Here is a 16,466-nt window from a genome sequence, read left to right on the forward strand (position 1 = left end):
AGTTCAGGGACAGTTTTGATCAGCTGTTATCATGACTAAAATGAAATGCAGTTAAAAATGTGGGTGAACCAATAATAAGTGTTTAGTTATATAAATGCAAATGGGCAATTTGTATGTTTATGACTTTGTTTGTTTTTTATAAATAATAAACAGCTATTTATGATCTTGTACAGATCATCGTTGAAGTCTGCTGTTGTAAATCTCAAGCGATTTGACAAACAGATTTTGATCCAGATTTCTGGTAGGTGTTTAAGAGAGCAGGTGGTCTCACTTATGAATTTAAAAACAAAAGGGCTGTAAAGAAGAAGGATTTTCCACAATTTGGCATCCCCAAAACTTATTCTTATTACTGGCTTATTTCCATGGCTGGATTAGCCTCTTTTTAGAGAAATGTGCAGGGTCCCTTTTGGCTTCCAGCTTCATCATTTCTGTGCTAGAAGAAGACGACCCTACATTAATCAACAGACAGAAAAAAAATTAAAACCATACAATATTTTAAAGAATTGTCTATTAAATTTTAATATGATGGAGGTTTATTTGTTTACATAGAGAAATTAAAGAACAATTTTACAACCTCAACAGATTTTCTACTGAGAACTGATTAGACTATTTTATATAGAACCCAAAATAAAGGAAGCTTCAAAAGTAATTTGACCAAGAACAATTGGAAAAATTGGTGGTTTGCTGCCCCGGAACCAGTTTTGGATGCTGGAGAACACAGGATGAGGGCCACTGCCTGATCCACATAGCACCTAACCTTCTGTGGGAAGAGGGCCCCCATAAAGATGGGCTCCTGTGCTTCACTTAAGGCCATATGAAGTCCTGGTGGAGTTTCCCTAAGGAGAACCTACCAGAAACAAATTGCTTTTGACAACACAGCTCATGGGAGCTGTCAAGTATCACAAACCCCTCTGATGCAATAAGGTGACAATCCAAAAGGAACCATTTTTCAGTTTGCTGATGATGCCTACATGGTGAGGTGATTTGGGCATATCTTAGCAGGAGGAGGCCCCCAAGCAGAACCAGGATACGCTGGAGAGAATATGTCTCTCAGCTGGTTTAGTTAATGTCCTGGTGTCCTTCCAAAAGAGCTGGAGGCAAACAAAATCTTCAAATTCAACTTACTGATTTATTGGTCAAAAACCTCTTATAACTTACAAACTATGAGTCTTAGAAGCGCAATGTGCATCAACAATACATAGAAATACATATATAAAGATTTAAAATATCACATGACTTCTGACCTCTCCTTAAAGGTCAAGAATTCACCTGATGGTCAAAGTGATAATGATGATAATAATGCTACATGGAGCTATTTATCTTTCTCACTGACCTTGTTTGTGCTGACAACAGAGAATGCTATATGAGGATGATAACGATTATGTTATTTTATTAGAATTTGTTATTTACATTACAGTAAGAGGTTATAATTGTTTAAATATTATAATAATAAATAAAAACATTTTTAATACACTCATAATTTTCCTGAACGATTGGAAAGTTTTAGAAAATACCCAAAACTGTGTCCTAAAGACTTTTGTCACTTAATAGTCATTACTAAATAATTAAATGAATGCGATGTATGTGCTACATAATGATTTAAAGTATATTAAAATAGATTTCAGCACATCAGATAACAAAAGCTTGGACTTTGCACTTGTTTTTACTGCACTGCTGACTTCTTAAATAAAAATAACATTAAAAATAAAAAATAAAAAGTGAACATATACAAAATTCTAAACTATTCCCACTTTTATCTTTTATCACTTTTATTATTTTTTAAGTGGAATGGACCACTGAAACTCTGCGTTCTGTCAATGTAAAGACATTAAACTATACATTTAATCCCCGTGATTTCTTATGATAAGAAAGAAGAAGTGTTTCAACAGCAGGTCTCAGTTTTTCTACATGATAAATGTGTCAGTTACAGAAAACGTTCTGTTAGCTCATTGACCAGACTATCTTGTATTTATAAACCATGAAGTTAGGTAATTCAAAGGAAATGTTCCTGTTTTTTAAACCGAAATTTCTAAAGCAGGTAGTGTAAAACATAATAATAAATGCCATAAAACTTAGAAGTCCAAAATCCATGCACTCCTTTACATTTTCAAAAGCCTTCCACTGACCCGCCTGTAGTCTTTGACGGACCGATTCTGGCCCCCGGTCCTTATGTTTGACACCTATGAAGTGCAACCTGGTGTTGCTATAAATTTTTATTGATTAATATGAAAGAATTCAAATAAATAAAGTATTTACAGCTTATAAACCCATAATAAAGAAAATGGTGCCAACTCGATAATCAATAACAGAATCAGCGGATCGATTTTCAGAAATTTGCCGCCCTCGTTCAACTCGCGCCCCTCTTCCCCCCCTCCCCCTCCCCCGACTCTACCGCCTCCGGCTCGGTCGCTTGGCCGCTCTGCGCATGCGTTCTGCCGCTTCGAGAGAACAGTTTCGGCCTGTTCCGCGACCGCTCGGTCATTTTCGCCTCTTTGTTTTACTGATAGTGGATTTAACTCGGATTCAACCTAACATCCAACGGACCGTGCTGCTCCCAAACAGGTTAGTTCGTCTACCTGCACTTCTCCTCCTCATATGTCCGTGCTCGGCGGGTGTGTGGCCGGTTTACGGTCCCGGTTTGCACCCCCTCCTCTACATTTTTCGCTTGTCTCTTTCCGCTTGGTGCTACGGGGCACGCTATACGTGTTGTGTTATGTGCCTGTGTGTGTGGTAGTGGTGGTGGTGTATGACCGGGCCCTGCAGTTGCAGACCGGGGATGGGGGTTATTTTTGAGGGGGTAAAGTGTGCCGTAAAGGTGGCTTTAATGCTATCCAGGATGCACACGGTTAGCCGTCCCGGAGTGGAGGCTCTGGCAGCAGCCTGTCTGCCTGTCTCGTCATGTTTAAATGCTGTTGTTCTTCTAAACCAAACACCAGTTTTTGCTTTCCAGTGAACTGGAATGTTCTTGAAGGAAACAGCTCATGGTCCACCATTAGGCTCACCACCTCCAACACCTCCTCCCTCTCCTTCTCCTTCTGCTGTTGTTGCTGTCCAAAGTTCAGAGGAGGATCTGTGTGAGGTTCGGATTAAATGGAGACACAAAGTTAATGCCTTTTCTTTTCCCTCTGGGTGGATGTCGCCCCTCACAACCCTGCTCCTCCTGTTCCTGCTGCAGCAAACCCTGGGTGACATTGTGAGGGGGAAGGCGTGCAGCCAACAAGTCTGTGCAGCGCTTTTATTTGTACGTACATATGTGTATGTGTGTGTAGGGGGAGATGCGGATAAAGATCAGCTTTACACAAGCCTTTTAGTATGGTGGAGTCAGTTGGACTGAATCCAGGTTTAGATGCGAGGGTTTCCCTTAACTTTACACCACGAGGGGAATCTGCAGCCTGGGAAGCATGCTGTGGGTGATTGCAGGTTGTGTCTAGGTGAGAAGTGGGTCCAGTTTTGTTAGGAATTAATATGCACGGTCACAGACAAAGTTTTTGTGTCAAAACCTGTCAAATCAAGCCGTTTTTAAGTGTAACCAACCATCTTATTGTCAGAAAATGTGCTCTTAAATTGGATGCTAGCAGTGAGATTTATGTGCACATGCCTGTTGTCAGAATTTGGTTGAAAAATCAAAAAGCATGATCACATTTTCTTACATACATATGCCATATTTAGTTACAGTTAAAAGTTTGGTTAGTATTTAAAAAGAATGGTAAATGGCCTGTATTTGTATAGCGCCTTACTAGTCCCTAAGGACCCCAAAGTGCTTTACACATCCAGTCAACCACCCATTCACACACTGGTGATGGCAAGCTACATTGTAGCCACAGCCACCCTGGGGTGCACTGACAGGCAAATTCATTTTGAGAAATCTGCTCATGGTTCGGATGTTTGAGCAGAAATGCACGTGCACATTCCAGTATTCACAGTTTAGATAAGGGTCAAAAAAAGGTTCAAAAGTCTGTGAAATCATGCCTTCGTTTTGTCTGCATTGGAGCCACCCTACTGTCAAAAAACCCACTCCTCACTTGCTGTTCGCACTAAGAGCTTTATGTGCACAAGCCTGTTGTCGTCTTCATCTGCTGGAGGGGAAACTTTGTCCTTTCTTACTTTAAATCTGAATTGAAAAGCAGGATTTTGCCTCTTTAAGAACAGATGAAGGCTGTCTTGGTCCAATATGCATCCTATGGCTAAGTGTAATGTAGTGTATAAAGTCTAGAATGGGAGAAATTGTTTATATTAAATTCTGAGAAGGTCATTTAACTTCTTTTTAAAACAGAAGTTATGAAAGACTGAATATTTGTTCATTTCTGTAAATGGTGTAAACAATCCTGTACAGCAGTCAGACGGAGAGTTTTGTAGTTTAACGTTTAAATGTGACGTCGCTGTCTCACAGTGGAATAAGGTCATCACAGAAACCACTGTTACACACAGCGGCACATTTTTAAAATCGCTAAACAAACAAAAGCCAAAAAACCAAATTCAGCCTCCCTCTTGCATCGACGTCTAGACATCTTTTGATCTGCAGGTTACCAAATCAATGCTCATGCTCACTGTAAACCACAGGCCGTCAGACTGAGCAGACTTTTGTTGCACGGAAACCAGGGTGCTCATCATGCCAGTGATGAATTCAAGCTGCACCTTACAGCAACAGAAAGTCGACCTCCATAACCTCACTGATGCCATTTGATTCAAAACGTTGCCTGATGTTGGATGGGTGAATAATTTCGCTGCTTTTCGGAGTCTCCATAGCTTTGATTCGCCTGAGATGTCTCTTCTAACCTGCAGCCAGCGTGCTTGTGTTTAAACAGCTGAGCTGCTTTCTGATGCTTTACATCATCACAGAGGGAAGAGATGCAGCATTTGGCAAGGCCAGGTTCTCCTTGATGGGGCTTTCACTCACTCTTTTTGTTTTTTTCTGCACTTCAGTTTAAAGTGAGTTGCTGCTATTGTCTGTCACAGCTCCAGCTTTTAATTTAGGTTGTAAAACACTTTGATTCACTTTAAATTAACTTCACTGAGCCTCTCAAACTGTGCTTGCATTTATCACATGGTATAGTTGCTTCATAGCACTCCACATATCCTCTTAGTGTCTACTTTCATATCGAGTTTCTGCTGACTTTGCAGGGGAACCCTAAATTACCTGCAGCTTTTCTTTAGCGCCGACCTCTGACCTGGATTCAATGACACCTAACGAGGTTTTCTAACGTTACAGTGAAATTTCTGCATTTTCATCAGTGGTTAATGGATACAAATGGCCAAAAGAACACGAAGCTTGACCTCTTTACCCCGAAACATGCATCTCTGCACTGTTTTAACAATGTTAATGGTCCCACTGGGCAGTCTGATAAAACTGTCCGCCCTGCAGGACAGGCGAGCAGTATACGACCTCTTAAAGCATAACGCTTCTTGATAATGAGAAAACTCAATAGTAAGTGAAGCTCCGGTAGATATAGCATTTGTCTCTTTCCTTGGACAGGAAATGATCTCGGGCAGCTCTCTAAATGAGCTGCTGAACGACCGTGGAGAATCCCTCGCCTGCAAATCATGCTGCAGCTCAGCGAGGCTGATCCCACCCGCTTCAGCGCTACTTTCGCTTTTTCCTCCTTCACACGGTTTCTTTGAACATTCAGTAATGGGAAATGGACACAGTATCACCCCTTTGGTTCAGTCCTTGCCCATCTTTACAGGTCATATACCGGCAGCAGTCCTAATAGTGTGTGTGTGCAAGGTTCTACAGATACTGATAAGATGATGTGATACTGTTGGAATTTCAGGAAAAATTAAATTAGCGGTATCAGATGGGTGCAAAGCAGGATTGTGTGATTAGTTGATGATTTTTGAAGTAGCAGAAGTTGAGGGAGGCTTACATTCTTTACAGGACAGCACCTCCTTTTTAGCTGCAGCTGTGTGCTTCATGGATGCCTCTGTGTCAAGGCAGAGGTGTCATTGAAATTAATGATCGCTGGGAGGGGAGCTGTCTTTTTATAATGCAGCAGTTGTCAGTCTGATGTGGCCTGAAGGCGCGGTCATGTCACCATTTAAACCTGCAAAATAACTTCCTAATTTTTAAGTTGAGAGAACGCTGATGTAGTCCATGAAATCCTTATGAATTTGTCACATTCTGCTGTGGTTAACATGCACATTGGAGCCACACTGAAGTCTTCTTGATTGTAGTACCAACTGGCGATTTTGCTCTTTAGGGAAAGGTGCAGAACGAGCTGGTTGACCTGCTGGCTCAGGATGTTTCTGGCAGCTCATTAATGTGGCACTGTCATTTTCCGGTGCAGCTGTCTAACTGGTGTTGTACATTAATGAAACAAGAATCAATTATTTAACTGACTGGTATTTTTGGTGCCTACTAGCAAGGGCAGCCAAATGTAAACTTGAGGTTGTTATTATGGCCTATAATTATTTTTTTTAAAGTAGTGCTGCCTCCTTGTAGTAGAGTGGAATTTGGGACAGGTCTAACCTGAGCAGTTTTCACTCATCAGCTTTGGGCTTTTTTCCAGGAATCAGGTTGGGATGCTTTTCCCAGTATCACATGTAGTATGCAGCAGGAAATAATCCACTTCAGCCATGCTCCATGCTCCATGTGGTTTAGGTGAGGGGAGGAGCCTGGATGGAGCATGCAGGTGACTGCTTACTTTTCACCCGCTTGCTAGTGGTGAATGTGCCGGTCTATTAGCTGTGCTTTTTGCACACTGACTCATCCCAATATGGACTATGTGGTAGGAAGCTGGCAGGTTAGATACCAGCTAATGTCCAACCCGACTGCACCGAACATCTGCGCTTTCACAACCACTCCAGTCATTAATTCCTGGAAAGACTCAGGGCTGCAGCGCATGTGTGCAAATGGCTCCAGAAAATTGAGTTTTCTAGTTTCTGTTTAATATTGAAAAACAGTACATTTAGCTTTAAACCAGGATTTCTTTGACCACAAGTCAAAACCAGTGTCTAGACACAAAAAATGAAACCAAATGAGATCGAAACTCAAGATGAAAGTTGAGGGTGTGTTTGTGCTTCAACTGCTTTATATTCTTCAACTAAGGGTTTTATTTTTCTCTTCTTTTATTGCTTTTTAAAAAGTCTTGCATAGGTCGTTTCACACAACAGGAGCTGTTGTTGTCACTTAATCACTAACAGCATCTTTTTCTAGTGTGATCAGATCTTAGAGTGATTACAAGCTGCTTTCACACATGAAGAGGAGGCACACACATCACACACATCAACAATCTCCTGCCAGGAATCTGCTGATATTTGTCAGTACTTATATTAATGCTATGATTTTTTTTGATTTTTTTTTACTCATACTGAGGCGATCATTGTTATTCTTTCGCTAATAAACTAAAAAGCTGAGACAAAAATGTAACGCGAAATCAACACGAGGAATTGATGGTGCTGAACAGGCCAATCATAATTGCTGTGGGCTTCTTGGGAGGTGCACGTCAGGGTACGATGTACAGTTCCTGCTGAAAATTGGACATGATGAGGAATGAGAATAGTAGTTTTGAATCCACATGTCTTGTCTCCTGGATACTCTACCCAGCAGAAGCCTCAAGTAAACCTAATGAGCTTTATAGTAGTGAGAAAGTCAGCTGTGACCAATAACCTGGCTATGTTCTCCTGACCTTGTCCAGATTTCAAGTCTGAAAGCAGCTTTATTGTAGCAACAGAATGGGACGCAGCGTCTGACATTCCCATGTTATTCTCCATAGATAACGTTAGCCAATGCAAACAGCAGCCAGATTCTTTGAAGAAAATTTAACATTTCCAACAAACCCAGGGTGGAACCAGGTGGAATTATCTATTTTGCAACACAATTTAGAAAGTAGTTTGTTTTCCTGTGTTGTTATTTACATAAGGGCACATAAAAAAATCTCAGTAGACTTTCTGGCAGACTTTTTCATTTATTGCATAAACACAGTGGGTTATCTGAAGCAGCCATAAGGCCAGAGGACAGAAGGAGACACTTAAAATCAGTACAGACTTGCAGTGAATGTTTTTGAAGCAGCTCGGTCTGCACTGGCTCTGCTGATAAGATTCATGGCTGTGCTCAGGCTTTCGCAGATCCTATCTGTTCTATGTCAACATCTCAAATAGCTGGTTGTCAACAGGTGGTGTGAATTTAAATGGTTTGCTCTGCCTTTGTGTTGACATTAAAAACATTCCCTGACATGCTAAGTGCTGCATTCAGGTGGATGAAACGGCAAACAAAAGACGGGGCGCCTGTGTTTCACGTCCTCATTCTCCTTTTTGTCTTTAGTTATCTGCTTAAATGTAGATGACACGATCGCAAGTTTGTTTGTGTTAGAATAATTGGTTAAGTCGTTTGTAGTATTTCAGGTTGCATGTAGCATAGTGACAGGGTAATAAACAAGCACAGCGTGGCTTCCAGACTCACTTGTTAGTTCAGCCAGTTTAATGAAGACAGGAAGACGGTGTACGTTAACAGCTCGGATGCACAGAGCTGCTCTGGAAAGGTTTCTCTTTCTGTGCTTTCAGTTGATGTCACCTTCCCTCTGGCAGCCATACTGCAGCTCTCCAGCTGCAGCTGACTGATTTTCAGAATATTTGGTAAATCTGCTGCACTTGTTTTCACTTGTAAATTATATTTTGGCACTCTGAGAGTGCAGACTTTGTATTGAGATCGAGTTCCTTTTGGATACGGGCTTGTGGCTCAAAGTTAGGAGTAACTAGCAAATGGTTTGCAAGGTTAGGCAGCCAAAAAATGCTAAACATTATATCCAACCAAGATCAATATTTGAGATGCTTGCTACACACCGAACAGGACTTTCTATGGTTAAAATATAAAGATGGCGATGCAGCTTTCCGGTTCACAAACCCAACTTTTATCTAAAGGTGCAGCCGTAAATCATTATGGTCATTATCCTCTGGAGTCCAGAGGCTCATTATTTAAACTCCTCGTAGCTGTATGCCATGAAGTTATGATCGGGAAAAATGCAATCAGTGGTCTTGCCAAGTAACCTTGAACACAGATATTTCTTAATATACACCAAAATATTCAGAGCAGCGATATCTGTATAGATAAAATACAGGTTCTCAAAGTATGCCCTGGGGGCCAGTGGTGGGACTTGGTAACGTTTTGTGTGGTCGGCAAGCTTGATGAGACTTTCTAACATTAACGTTACAGATGTTATCAAGCGATGCTAAAATAAAGGTACAAAGATGACAGTTAACTGCAAAAACCACAGCTTCTTTAACAGACACATTGGAAACACTGACTACATGCACTCAAAAGTTTCCCCATCCTCAAAGGTGAAGCTATAATTTATTTTTTTTGGCCTTTTAGCCTTTATTGGATTGAGATGGTGTAGATCAGCGGTCCCCAACCCCCGGGCCTCGGACCAGTACCGGGCCGCGAGAGTTGAGGCTCAGGTGTGAAATGTGTGGTTTTCAGGGTTTTTATCGGTTTTCAGCGTTATTTTGTTATCGTTTTTATCGTTAACTCGGTGTCCCTGGGTCTTTTCACGTGTGTTATGAATAAATCTTCTTTTTTTCGGTACCGGTACTAGTTTTATTTTGTTGTATTTATCCGCGACACCTTAAAGGCCGGTCCGTGAAAATATTGTCGGGCATAAACCGGTCCGTGGCGCAAAAAAGGTTGGAGACCGCTGGTGTAGATCACAGGTGTCGAGCTCCAGGCCTTGAGGGCCGCTGTCCTGCTTGTTTTCCAACTAACCTGACCTTGTAGCTTCTTATTGGCAAAGCACACCCGATTCAGGTAATCAGCAGCAGGCATGGCAGGGCTATCTCAAAAACTAGCAGGATGGTGGCCCTTGAGGACTGAGTTTTACACCGCCGGTGTAGATAGACAGGAAAGTGGGGAGAGAGAGGAGAAGACATGCAGCAAAGGGTCGTGGGTCAGACTCGAATTGGGGCCGACTGCTCTCTGGCCATTCGGCATATGGTCGCCTGCTCACCCACTGAGCTAAACCAGGACCCACAAAGCAATAATTTTGAGCAAAATGCAGCTGAAATATACAAAATCCAAGCACATTCATGAAAAGAGTCTCGTCAGTGCTCTGCGTGTAGCTTATTTGGCGAGTCTCAAGCAAACATCAGTGACAGCACTGATTAAAAATTTTCCAGTTTTTCTACTCTTTATGTTCACCACCACCATCTTAGATTGCTAACTTGGTTGGGCTGCTCTGACTTTCGAAGTAGTACGAGCTGAACGGGCGTCCCACATTAGCATGCAGGCTTCTGACGTAATCTGGAATGCAGCATAAGCCCAGTTCCAGACCGAAAGATTAAGACCTTCACCGAACCACTAGTCTTAATCCCTGTTTTGGCAATTGAGCACAAGTGTTTTTTTAAATTTTTAATAGCAGTTTCTAGTCAAAGATATTGTCTCTTATACGCTGTCAGCCAAAATAAAAAGTCTAATGCTGCTAAACAGCTGAATCCACATTCACAACAATGTGCTGTTTTTATGTGTGTTCTGTGGGAGAGCAGATTTTATTAACCCGCAGCTCTCGGTGATGCCAAGTTTGTGATTTAACTGCAAAGGCTGTAAAATCACCAAAATTCAATTATGTAGCTTCCCAAGCTGTCAACCTATCGCCATGCCCTAAGGACAAAGGCGGTTAATCCAGTGCTGAACATGTGACTTGTTAGCTCATCATAGACCACATGAGTTTGAAAGTAACAAATGAACAAAACTTTCAGTTAGTTTTGTGGGTGTTTTTTTTATTTTATTTTTTTTATTTTATTTTTTAGACTTGCCGCCCAGCTTTCAGTCGAAGGATCCATAAAGTTATGATGCATAAAGTTACTCAAGGACGTGTTTGAAAAAGGTTGTGACCACATCGAATCGCCACTGTTGTCTTGCCTGTTTTGATTTTCTCCCCTCAAACTAAGCTGCAGACAGACAATCTAACAGGTCAGCTTTTATTTAGTTGTCAGCTGTTTGATAAAATGCGGTCAAGGGTCAGCCAAGGTCTGACTTCTCCCTGAAGTCCAAAAAGAAGCGTGGCACAAGTGACATTACTGTTTAGCATCTCTGTCCTTTTAACAAGCCCAGAAAGCCTTTTCTAAGTGAACGTTGACACGCCAAATGAGGTATTAATTACTTGCTTGCCTTGTACTTTGGCCCAGCTCGTGCAGAGCTCGGATAATAACTCTCATCTCAGGATCTGTGTGTGACGCGCCCTGTCTTTTTCCCGCGGCCGCTAGCCCACAGTTTGTGGTTAAAACTGAGAAAAGCAAGACGGGACTACAATTCTGCCAGCCTGTTAACCAGCAAACCCACGTAATGGCTCATTGCATTCTTCCTGTTGCAGCAAGCTTCTTCTCCACCACACACTGACTGGTGCATTTGAATATTTTAATTTATGAAACTAAAACAGGAAGTTTTAAGTATATGGGTGTAAAAATTAACAGTGTGAAGCTGTGATTCTCCATCCTTCCTGTAAAGACTGCAGCGTGCCTACAAGCGGGCATATTTTTTGGGTTTAAATATGCTTTAATGGTGTCGGTGGAGGGTTTTATGTGTAAGTAGTTTGTGCCTTACATGGGTTGCTTTCACTTTGCTTCGTCTTGTTGCTTTGTATTGTTTGAACTGTTTGACAAATGTAAGGACTTTAAAGATATAAATTTGTGCTTTGTGAAGTTGTGACTTCACAGTCCGTCACCAATCACGTCAAACTACACAAACATACGTCTATTGCATTGATGCTAGTCTTTGGTTAAAGTCCTTCAGTTTTCCTTTATTATTCCCTTTATTAAAAGTAGAGATTAAAAGTAGTAGCACTCTTTTTAGTCTTAAGTCAGCTGGACTTTTTTGGGTTAAAGTGCTAACGACAGCCATGACTGGATAGAAAACGTTCAGACACAGTTCTCCTGAATCGACTTTATTTATCTTGCTGTCAGTCAGCTGTAAAAGCTCTGGACTTCAAAATAATTTTGTTTTGCCACTTATACCTTGCCTTCAACTATTTAAAGTGAAGTGGCCGATGTCTCAGTAAAGGTTGGTTGTCTCCTTCCCCTAATACCATCAGAAGAGGCACCTCTTTGACCTGGAGACCTTTTTCTCAGTAGGGTGTGGATGTTTATTTTCAGGTGTAAAGGGTATAAGACAGAAATTACAGTTTTAGGTCTTGTTAATTGGTGATACCGGTTAATAGGCTGTGAAACCATCAAGGTTAGAGCTTTAGGAAGATATGTATTAGAGATGGACCTATCCGATATCGGTATTGGTCCGATACTGACCTAAATTACTGGATCGGATATCGGAGAGAAATAAAAAAAATGTAATCCGATCCATTAAATATCAAAGAAGCACCTCACAAAACTTGGACATGGCGTAACTCGGCTCATAACAGTAGCACGTCAGAGCAGTATGCATCACGTGATAGAGTGGCTGTGGCGTGCGAGACCTGTCAGCGGTCTGGTTGTGTATTTGGAGCCTGGCTACCAAACCGCCATTTCATCTCCGAGAAAGTTATCCCAGAGAGAAGTAAAGCAAGTGTGTAAGTTCATCTCTGAATGTTTGTAAAGCATTCCAGCGTTAAGCTCAACAACCGATATATGGAGCGACTGCCTCTCTCTCCCTCTCCTGCTGCTACTTCAATCGTGAAACTGATCAATGATCAGCTGATCGGCTTTTCTGTCAAGAGTCGTCTCTCTTGTTTGTTTATCACCCACTTCGCGCCAGAAAGAGGGAACCACCGGCTGAACAACAGCAGCACGTTTAAGCTTGATAATCTGTTGTTAGAATTTATTTAATATTACTTTCTACACCAGGATCTTTTTCTGCGTAGCTGACGGCTGTAACTGTGCAGGGGCGGATCTAGCAAAGTTTAGCCAGGGGGGCCGATAGGGCATGAACAGGGGAAAGGGGGCACAACGACATGCTTTTCTTTCTTATTGTCATTAAAATGTCTAGCTTTTAATAAATAATTATCTGAATCTTACACCCAAAGTTTTAATCTGATGTAAAATGTATAGAAGTCCATTACTGTATATAGTAACTGTTAAGTCTAATATAGTAAGCTAGTACTTTTTCCTTCTGTGCAGCCTGCAGTTCTGTTTTAGAAAGATGTTAAATCTATTTAATTATTCTTGAAAGATAATTGATTTCTGTGTATTTTTTCCCCCACACTGTATCAAATTAAAGTTGATCACGTCGATTTAGCATCATGAGGTGGTTCCCTTTTTTTTTTTTTTTTTTTTTTTTTTTTCGCTGGGAGTTTGCAACCCTATTAGTTAGGTTGCTTAATATTTCTGCTAAGTACTCTTTAAAATACCAGAATAGGGAGGATTGAGTAGGTTTAGGTTTATTAGATTGATCAGTGTTGCTGAACTATGAAATATTTTGGGTGCAGTGTATTTTTTGCATACAGGTATAACAGAATAGCTTCAGTGTTTGTTTGTTTTTAAACTTGAGTATGAACTTATACAAAATGCAGCAAGATATTAAAAAAACAGTTTTATTGATTAAAAAATACACTATATCGGATTCATATCGGTATCGGCCGATATCCAAGTTTATGATATCGGTATCGGACATAAAAAAGTGGTATCGTGCCATCTCTAATATGTATATAAAATTCCCCATAGTTTCTGTCATTTTTCATGCAAACTCTGGTTTTTGGACTCTTTTTCTATTGGTTTTGGATTGTTGCTTGGATAAAATAAGAAACCCAAAACCACTCAGATTGACTTTGAGGGGCATTTTCCTCAATGATTTAAAAAAATTAAAGTGGCAGTAGACTCCTGTCTCTCCTCTGTGCCTCTTAGGGGTGGGGGAAAAAATCAATACTGTGTAGTATCGTGATATTTTGTTTGCTAATAATGTATCGATACAGGGACAGCAGAAATCGATATTTTGGTACAAAAAAAGTTTTTGTGGACTAGAACATGCTCTGACTTCAGAGCATGTTGATCCTTTTTCTGAGCAAGAATCCTGACATTCCTTCACTGTCCAAATGTGTTTAACTTGTTTTTTGGCAGCAATAAACATGACAGTTTACTTATTTTAATTTAAGACATGTTTTATTTTAATTAAGTTTAAAACTTTTTTATTTAATGTAAAATTATATTTTATTTTAAATTTACTTTCAAATTCTTCAGTTGCTGAAGGGGCTGCATAGTTTTCATAAATTGCATAGTTCAGAATAGCTATAATTGTACCAGATGGTTGCATTCAGTTAAGTTGGACTAGACTGTAATACAAACCGTTCAGTTTGTCAACAATAAAACTGACTGAAATGAGAGAAAGACTGAGTGCAGACTTTGATATTAGATAAAATGAATATTGATAAAGTTTACCTTTATGTACAGAATCTGAATATCGCAAAATATTTAAAAAATTGCAATAATATCGTATCGTGCGTTAAGTATTGTGATAATATCGTATCGAGGGATGTATGGTGATTCCCACCTCTAGTGCCTCTGTTGCAAAGATTGGTTCCATTTTAACCTGTTTGCATCTCCTGGTTGCATTACACTAGTAAGTAAACAAATTTGTTGCTTTAAGGTAATGTAAATAACCCAAATCGTTATTTCTCTATGGCGTGAACGGTCGACTGGGCTTTCAGTTTCTGCCAGTCTCTCCTTTCGCCTTCTGTACCATCTCTTTTCCTTTGCTGGGTCAAGTTTTTACATTTATTGTGGCTGTTTCACCGTCCAGTTTTTCAGCTACACAGAGCGTTTGATGGTGACCCTCTTCCTGTTGTGGTTATGAGGCTTCACTGGCAGACGGATGTGCAAAGTTACACAGAGGCTTACAGGAAATCAGCTGTAATCATGTCACTGTTGATTTAGTATTTACTGCATAAATGCAGTTTTAACATACAGATGTACTCCACTTCTTTGGGCCTAACTCAACCAAAACTAGCAGTTTGTTGGAGATAATTTGGATCAGTTGGATCTGTGACGGTTTGATTTGCAGCTCGTAACAGCAGTCGGTTTAGTTTAGACCCGAAAAGATCAATTTATTTTTTTTAGTCAATGATGAGAAAACCTGTATGAAGCTCAATGTCTCATTATTTGGCGTATAAAATGCAAGTTTTTTATTTATGACAGCAAATTAAATATTTATGGTTCTAGGCTTTCTTAAGAAATAATCAAAAGGTAAATTGATAATAAAAATAACCCTTGGTTGTAGCTCTATTTCACTTTATTCCATCTCAGTAGTCTTATTGAACGGTTGCAGTTTCTCAGTATGATGGGGGCCGTTACATTCAATTTCTGCTGCTGTAAAAAGGCAGATTAAGAAGGCCCCATCTTCTTTACTACCGGAAGAAATGCATTCGTAATTTGAAGAGCATAAAACTCAGCAAGCAGAGGAAATGGCTTAAAGTGCTCAGGGTTATCGATTCAAGCTGTAAGACGCGTTTATAATTCCTGGTGTAAGAATGGAAGCGGAGACATGGACAAGCAGTGCTGCTGTTAATGTGGCCTTAAGCAAAGTAGGCCACTCCCAGTCACACCACTGGTGCTGTTAAGTTGCAAATTGCAGGTGACTGTGGCTTAACTGGGTGTAACTGAAAATATGAAGCAAAATTATGAAGAAAGAAAATACATGTTCAGCAAACCCTCCCTGGGTAAATAAAGGTTTAAAATGCAGTATATCACTGAGGCATTGTCAGGATAAGTGGTAGGTGGAGGACTCCTGCACTGTGTCGGCTTGTTAGAGCAGTGGCATTTCTGACGGGGGCCTGAAAACGGACGGAGTGAGTTAAGTGAATTTTGACACTTGAGTCCTTTAGAAAAGAGACTGGTGTAAGGTAATTACAACACTTAAGAGCTAATTGTTTTATTTTATCCAAAGACAAATAAGCTGGCTAACTGGGAGAATATATATCACAGGTTTAATTCTCACAGCATTAAACTTGGAGATATGTCGTGTCTGTATATCAATTATCTTTTGATGGCCAGTACCAGTTTTTAGCAGAGATGGGCGATTACTATTACAAAAAAAGGGAATTAGATTACCGTTACTTTCCCGTAAGCCCGCTGCGATACTGCGTTACTAAAACCGTGATTCTTTTGTGATTGTCTCATGACAGTGACGTAAGCGAGTGCGACGTTCGTGGCAACAGCTGTGTGCAGATCAAGAATGGATAATATATCGAGTGCGGGAGAGAGTATGAGCGTGCAGCGTTTAAAGCGTGGAAGTACTGACCTTACTTTGAGTTTGATTCTGTAAAAAGTGACAAAAACATTTGCGTCCGCTGTCCACTGCATGGGAAGAAAACTTCTTCTTCTTCCACTGAGCGCTGCGGCACACCTGCACCAGGGCAAACCTCCGCCTGCCCCACTCGTGCTATACAGTTGAAAATAGAGCAACAGGACCGCTAGTCTTTGATTTTATTTATTTTCTGCTGTGTTTTACTTGCATCTATTTGACAGACTGAGTGTAAACACAAAAAATATTTTGTTTTATATGCCGGAATATGCAGAAAATAGGTTTAAATGTTAAACAAATGTCTTCCAGTCAGACA

General features: G+C 40.5%; 1 protein-coding gene across 2 annotated transcripts in view; it reads left to right on the plus strand.

The window, feature by feature from the left end:
* Positions 1 to 2,425: 2,425 nt before the first annotated feature.
* Positions 2,426 to 16,466, plus strand: part of LOC120720657 (polycomb group RING finger protein 3) — a 74,353-nt gene continuing 60,312 nt past the window's right edge. Inside the window, exon 1 of one of the 2 annotated variants that reach the window (XM_040010417.1) lies at positions 2,426 to 2,562. The gene's annotated coding sequence lies outside the window, so the exon portion shown is untranslated. The other variant, XM_040010418.1, reaches the window with a different exon arrangement.

Source organism: Simochromis diagramma, unplaced genomic scaffold, assembly GCF_900408965.1.
Source record: "Simochromis diagramma unplaced genomic scaffold, fSimDia1.1 OVJJ01000585.1, whole genome shotgun sequence".
Taxonomy (NCBI): domain Eukaryota; kingdom Metazoa; phylum Chordata; class Actinopteri; order Cichliformes; family Cichlidae; genus Simochromis; species Simochromis diagramma.